Source organism: Mytilus galloprovincialis, chromosome 12, assembly GCF_965363235.1.
Source record: "Mytilus galloprovincialis chromosome 12, xbMytGall1.hap1.1, whole genome shotgun sequence".
Taxonomy (NCBI): domain Eukaryota; kingdom Metazoa; phylum Mollusca; class Bivalvia; order Mytilida; family Mytilidae; genus Mytilus; species Mytilus galloprovincialis.
The window spans coordinates 47,357,693-47,365,132 of NC_134849.1; the positions used below are offsets into that span (position 1 = coordinate 47,357,693).

Genomic DNA, 7,440 nt, shown 5'->3' on the forward strand with positions numbered 1-7,440 from the left:
TAATGTCTTATAGTATTTTGTTATTTGTCTTTGTAAATTATTTCTTTTACTGTTTAACCTACATTTGGCGGTATACATTTGACGTGGCTCGGTACTTATACATCCCGTCATTGTATTATTGTGGTATGGTAAGTTTTTGTATTCTTGTCATTCGTTTCTTCTTATTTTCTTTGTCCATATGCTTTTTTTGTATCTTTGTTGACATATTTGTTTCTTTGTAGTGATTATGATTAGAATACAATGTTGACTGCTGTACCCCTATTTTTTTACATTTTTACCTATTATATCTGTTTGTTGTGTTTACACATCGTTGTCAATATAATAGAATGTTATGCGACTGACATACAAGTCAAAGGTTTAAAGTTAGCTAGCTATAAATAGAGGCAACAGTGGTATACCGGTGTTCAAGAGTCATAATTCGATTTAGAGATAAAACCCAGGTTACAAACTAAAACCAAGAAACACATCCACTACAAGAGAAGAAAAAAAAAACAAAAGAACAACAGGAACACTAAAGTGCATCAAAAATAAAATAAAAAAACAGGTTTAATCCACAAATTTCTAAATAAGAAGTTACCTCTACCAAGTCAGGAATATGACAGTTATTCAATTTTGGTAATTTAATCACTTGATGGACGCTGAACGCTACCGAATAAAACCCAGAAAAAATTGGAAACCATGAATGTTTAAACAAAAATAACCCGCAAAACTAGGAGAAATTGAGAAAGAAAAGTATTAAAAAAAAGAAATACAAAAGTCGAAAGAAAGACGAGACAAAAAGATATTAACAAATATCAAATTAAATTTTAATTTCAATTCCATTTCTGTAATACTATAAGTAGACATCTAAATCAGAAGCCGATACTATTTAAAATTGAACTGTTGCCTATATATATATATATATATATATATATATATATATATATATATATATATATATATATATATATATAACTGCTTACATCCACATCAATTGAACTTGGTAGGTAGGGTCTCATTCGCAATCATACAACATCTTCTCACTTTAATAAGGTACATTTCCGATGTGTTTTTCCTTTTATGACTGAAATGAAAAAATGAAAGAATAAAGAAAGTACTATTAGCAATACGACACATTTCCATGTTGAATAAATAAGGTCTAACTTTTTTCTTTTTCTTTTTTTTTTATCTCATCAAGTTTTTCTTCAACTGAGTTTCATATTGTAAATTACTATCGAAAAAAACATCATAGTTATTGTAAAGATGATGATAAATTATAGTTATCAATGTTTATACATTATTTTATAATGACTTTGACAAAGATGTATATTACATGAATGCATTTTCAACAAAAGTAAGAGAAATTTATCTGTTAAGATAATCAGGTTTACCACCTTGGAGGTGATTGCAAGTAAATGAATCGCTAAGGGAAGATAAGATTTCCGTGCTTTCGGTTCATCTCCACACCGATATGTTTTGGTCTTAGCATTCCGTCACGTGGCATTTTATATAAAACGTTAATTGAACGCTTAAACAAATTTTTGTCGTTACCGTCTCGCAATCTTTCCATCAGAAATGTGTTGATTTTTATTCACATATGTAATTTACGGAACATTAGGAGCGATAACGTTTTTCTTTTAAGATCTAGAGAAAGATTAATGAAAACGTCTTTACGATGATAACAGATGCAGGATATTTCGTATCCTCTTAAGAGACACATTAAGAGGGAGTGACAAAAAATACTGAAATGTGATAGAAGGTGTTTTATATCATGATTTAGTAAAAATGTTTAAAATTAAGTAATATATTATGAAACTAATTCAGCTGCGTGACTTCTTCTTGACTTATGGTAGTTAAACAAAGTATTTGCAGCTATATATTTGTACTGATAATATCAAAACATTTTTTCTACAGAATTTATTGGTTTTGCCTTAAATATTACGTATGACTAAGAACGACAACTCTGACCAAGAAAAATAATAAGTGACAAGATTTTAGCTGTGTCAGCGAAACTGATTTACTCAGAAATAAAGCGGGACTATTAAAAAAGTAACACTCTTCTTATAATGAAGATTACAAAATCAATAGTTTCTTTACGTCGGTAAGCATCAGGGTTGGCAGTGGGAAATAATGATAAAAACCCGGGGTTTACTGGATAACATTGGGCAATACTCGGTAATATAAAATACTGGCCTGAATTTTAATGAGGATTCAGTGATCAAACTTAAATGCAATGCATTTAAGATATTTATGAACCCATTTTGATTTAAAAATAATTTACTTGTTTGAGAGTCTGATAATACAATTGTATACATTTGGGAAAGTACTTTTCTACATTAAACACATATTAATGGAAAAGGACTTTCTCAATAATTCTCTTAAATCACCCTCCCGTTTAGATTGGTAAAACTGCTAACATAAATTCAAAGAATTATTTTTTCAAATGCATATAACTTACATTAATAATTAACAATAACACGTAAGAAAAATCACTTTTCCATAATATATATGTACATCAATAATTAATAAGTAATTATTCAGATTAGGACACAGATATGTTTATATAACATTATTCAGCCTTTTCATTTCTATAAGTGTTAATGACTTATTCCTGTTGGATGTTTATTTAGCAATATGATTGCATAGACGTTTAAATTGATAATTCACTTTAACACTGCTATAAAATGCATTTGTTTTCAAGTATGGATTATTGACACAATACATGGAAATTAACAAGGTATCCCAAATGTTCAAATTTTATATTCTGCCTACATAGAAGTAGTGGAGAAAAGAATGAAATTGAATTTTCAATCTTCTAGAATGACTTTCAATGGTTATCTGTATAAAAAATATATATATTTAGCTATAATACTATGAACCTACAACAAGCCTTTACTATTTTGTGTTAAATAAGTTTAAAATATATTGCCCAGTATTACCCAGTATTACCCGTTTCTGGAAGTATTGCACAGCCCGGGAAAACCCGGGAAATTCTAAATCGCTTTCCATATTAACAAATTTCCAGAATGTTCGACTGATAGTTCTACTCGTGGTTAAATTTCTCTTAATCTGCATATTTTCCAAAAACGAAGCTCCCAAGCACACCGGTCTGTTCATTGTCATGGGAGCTTTTGGTAGGTACATGTTGTCGTTGTGGGAATATATAACGCGATTGAAAACTGCTCAGGTCAAACACTTTAAGGAACATACTTTTTCAAAATGTATTATCCGTCAACATAATAATTTATTATTTTTTGTTAATTTTTGTAGATCTTTTTGATGTGTTTACATTGTACATGTTTACATTGGAATACGCTGGAATAGCAGCTTAAATATACGTATAATTGAATATTTTCAGAGACATATATAGTTCGTAGAGCTTTATAAGAAATTCCGATTGGTACATGAGGAATTTATCCAATAGCTAGATAAGATGTATTATTAAAGTTACACTTCAGCCTATTTTACACAAAGCTTTTTAAGTCATCCGTTCTCATCTGCTATATTAAGAGGAACACATTAACGTTACATGAGATTTCGGTTTTTATTTACATAAAATCCTTTACGAAAGAGAGGCAAAAGGTACTAAAGGGACATTCAAACTCATAAGTCGAAAATAAGATAAAATGCCGTGGCTAAAATGTGAGACAAACAAACAAACAACACTTCAAAAACACAACATAGAAAACTAAAGACTGAGCAACACGAGCCCCACAAAAACTAGGGTGATGCTCCGGGAGGATCGACCGATCTTGCGCCACATGTGGAAATGTCACATTCGGGGGGAAGGGAAATGAATTGTAGTTACGACAAAAAAGATACTGTTTCTACTTTTCTATCTTCATAAGAAGTTTCAGTATGTAGTCACCCTTATATAATTAAAGAAACGGTCAACGAGAAGATGGGCACAGTTGGTTCCCATTGGAATGCCAATTGTTGGTTGAAAACGTAACAAATGTGTTTCCAATCAAGTTATTATAAACGTTATCGTGTGAATTTAAAACCAGTAGAGTCTTTTGCGGATAACATACTCAACATTGAAGTCTTAAATTTCTCATTGTTTGCAGTGGACGTTAACTTTTGCTACTAGAATTTTCTACTGTAGAGTGTATGATTTTGCAATATTAGTCCAATGAAAAATATTTTTTTCTCGTCGTATTAGTCGCTTATTTATAGTAAAAATTCTATCAAAGATTCCATGGATTGATTTTTGTTCAAATTTACTCATTGCATTGTCTATGTGCAGTACAATGAGGCTTAGTATTAACATATGTGCCGTCAACGAAGTGTTGCCAATTGTTGTTAGCCTCCATGGAATCATTTCGGATCGCTGCTGTCTGGTCTTTTCTTTTTTTGATTGACGTGAGGGGCGTTTTATCTTTACATAAGTTTTACACTTTTCAAACTTCCAATTTTCAGACTAAATCCGCTGCAAAAAGTAAAATCAATTCTGAAAGTCCATAATCGCATGGCAAAATCAAATAACAAAACGCATCAAAAACGAATAGACAAGAATTGTCATAATCTTGACTTGGTACAGGCATTTTCAAATGTAGAAAATGGTGGATTAAACCTGGTTTTATAGCGCTAATCCTCTCACTTTAATGACAGTCTCATCAAATTCCGTTATATTTACATTGATGCGTTAACTAAACAGACACAATAAATAAAATAGTCAAAATATGGGTACACCAGTCATCATCGTATAACAATTTTAAAAGGAACAATTTAACAGAACACAAAAACATATATCTACAAACACATTCATTGGTTGTATGTCTGACGTCAGAAATTTTTATACGTCACATAGATTTGTCGTTCAATGTGCATACAAACAATTTTAAAATTTTAAAATTTACATAGGCAATGTTAGCATATAGGGTTAGAAATCAAAAGTATGTGAGAATAAATTTCAGAAAAAGACCGAGATTGAATCTTTAATCTCTAGTTCTGGGGGATATATTAATGGAAATATTAATGGAACACAATCAGAAAACTTCGGATTGATTATGTAAAGAACATCATCAATATATCTAAAAGTGAAATTAAATAATCTGGCTTCTTTGGTCCTCTTGTTTTTGACAAGTGTCTAGAGGAACTCCGGTTCATAAGAAAATAAGAAGAGGTCGGCAAGAAGAGACGCACAGTTTGTTCAAATAACTATTAGATTATTCACTGCATATATTACTTGTGACGAAATAGCTTCTAACGATATTGGTAGATATAAAGAATACGAAAACGGTATTTTACTTCATCTTTTATTTGTATTGACAAAGATCAATTCTTATCTAGAATAAAACTTTCCCGACATTTTCTTTGAAGAAGTGATTTTCCTCCATCACAAGCTATTAATAACATTCCATTTTCTTTCACGTATAAGATTGTTCTAGGTTTGAATATGCCGTCTACTTTTGAAAGGACGGCCTCCGTATGTGATCCATCCTTTTTAATCTTATATACTTTATTTGCAACCCAGTCGGTCACCATAAAAGTATTTTGTGTTATCTGTTCAAACCCATAAGGACCTTTAAGTGCAGAACTGTTAACTTCAAAAACAATATCTCCATTTATTGTTGTGCACACAAAAGAACTTGCAAAATAGTTCGTAAAAAATATTTTTTCATCGTGAATTTTTAGGTAAAATATCCAACCATTCGGGATTTTAATTATGTTTTCAAAAGGAGGCGATGTTTCGTTGATCACAACTATTCGATCTTTTGCAGCTATGTAAAACTTTCCCGCGTAATAATCTAAACCCCACAATCTCACTTCGGAATTATTATAAGTTATCGGCTGTAATTCGGTTTCTTCCTGCTCAGACCTACTGATTCGAGACGATTGTGAATGAAGTCGAGGTTTCTCTATTGTTTTTGAAACAACTTCTATAGTTCGTAATACTTGTTCTTTGCTAACATCTATTACTTGAATGCATGTATGATCAACTGAAACAGCTATAGTATTTTCACTCATAACTGCTAAACCATAAGGTTTGGCGTCAAGGACTAATTCGGACTTTTGTATCCCAGGCTGATTGATGTCCCATACAACTAACCGTTTGTTATAATCGGCAACAATAATTCCTACACCTGGGAGTATCTTCATATCTATTATTGCTGTTGGTTTTATTTCTATTTTCTTTGTATTTGGTCCAAATCTGCAATAAAAATTGTGATATCAAAATGTTCGATATTATGAATGCCGGAAATCCAGAAATCAAAACAGTTCAATATTACATTCACTATACTCTATTCTTTTGCTAAGTTTGATGCGTCCAACGGATGACCCTATAGTTTATTACTGTCAATTTCAAATTTGAAAAACAATTAGGACAGAACATTCAGTGCCGATGTTAACGATGTTTATGTCGAGGGGTAACAATCTGTTCTATCGCCCTCTCTGCTGCACGTTATTTTTATAATGTGTTCTATCTCTCTTTTCACGTTCATCAGGTCTTTATAAAAAAAAAAAATCAAGGAGACGTGTAAAGATTGCCAATGAGGAAAAAACAAACAAATATCCATGCACCAGAGACGAAAGAATGAAGATACATGTATAAAAAATTTCATCAATGTAAAAAAACCAATACCCTATCATAAGCTATAGAAGACCCTTATATGAAAAATGTGTGACCAATTTAAAAAAGAAAAATACATCTAGATTTAACCAAGAAATTGATTTAACCTTAACAAAATACGAAAAACTAAATACAACTTTAAATACATGGTGTGTCAAAGGATTACTAAGTTGGTGTTTATAGACTGGTCATGTTATTATAGTTACCACCGTTGTATGGCTTTAGGTGCATTTTTATAGGATGGGGGTGGGGTGGGGTAGGAAAAACATAAAGACCTGTCTTTTTATTATAGGATAGAAGATATGCATAGTTATAACATTACGTATGTATACACTTAAAGCTAATTGCTGTGCCGACATTTATATGGTATTTGTTAAGCGTTCAAAATGTGTTCAATTTGCTAACTCTTATTCAAAATCGTAAGTTACAGAATACATACTTGCCTTTTGACGAAATTTTCCTCTCCATTACAGATTTTCAGTCTATAAGTTTTGTTGATATTACATTGAAGCAAACCAAATGTGAATTGTATTACATAAAAGTATATATTATTAATCATGTGACCTAAATTTACATGGCTTACTTCCTATTTGTATATATGATTCTTCCTGTATCAAGCAAATACTTCCGACAGCAAATTAAAGTATGTCAAGTTCGTGTATTTTCTTTTTCAAATTTATACTAAATGTAACTGAAAACCATCTCTTTTCTAACATTTTGCTTTGATTTTCTCCCTAATTTTAATACACTGTACTGCATGCTAACATTATAAGTGACTGAATTGCATATTCTGTACTTATACATCACGCCATTGTGTTATTGTGCTATTGTAACTTTTTGTATTCTTGTCGTTGATGTTTGCTAATGTGCTTTGTCAATATTCATTT

The 7,440-nt window shown here is 31.1% G+C and overlaps 1 long non-coding RNA gene across 1 annotated transcript; it reads right to left on the reverse strand.

Moving 5' to 3' along the window:
- Nucleotides 1–5,223: 5,223 nt before the first annotated feature.
- LOC143054012 (uncharacterized) lies at nucleotides 5,224–7,142 on the reverse strand. Its single transcript, XR_012971540.1, has 2 exons — nucleotides 6,993–7,142; nucleotides 5,224–6,133 (listed from the first exon to the last, which is right to left on the reverse strand). It is a non-coding gene; the product is annotated as an uncharacterized LOC143054012 (long non-coding RNA).
- Nucleotides 7,143–7,440: the final 298 nt, after the last annotated feature.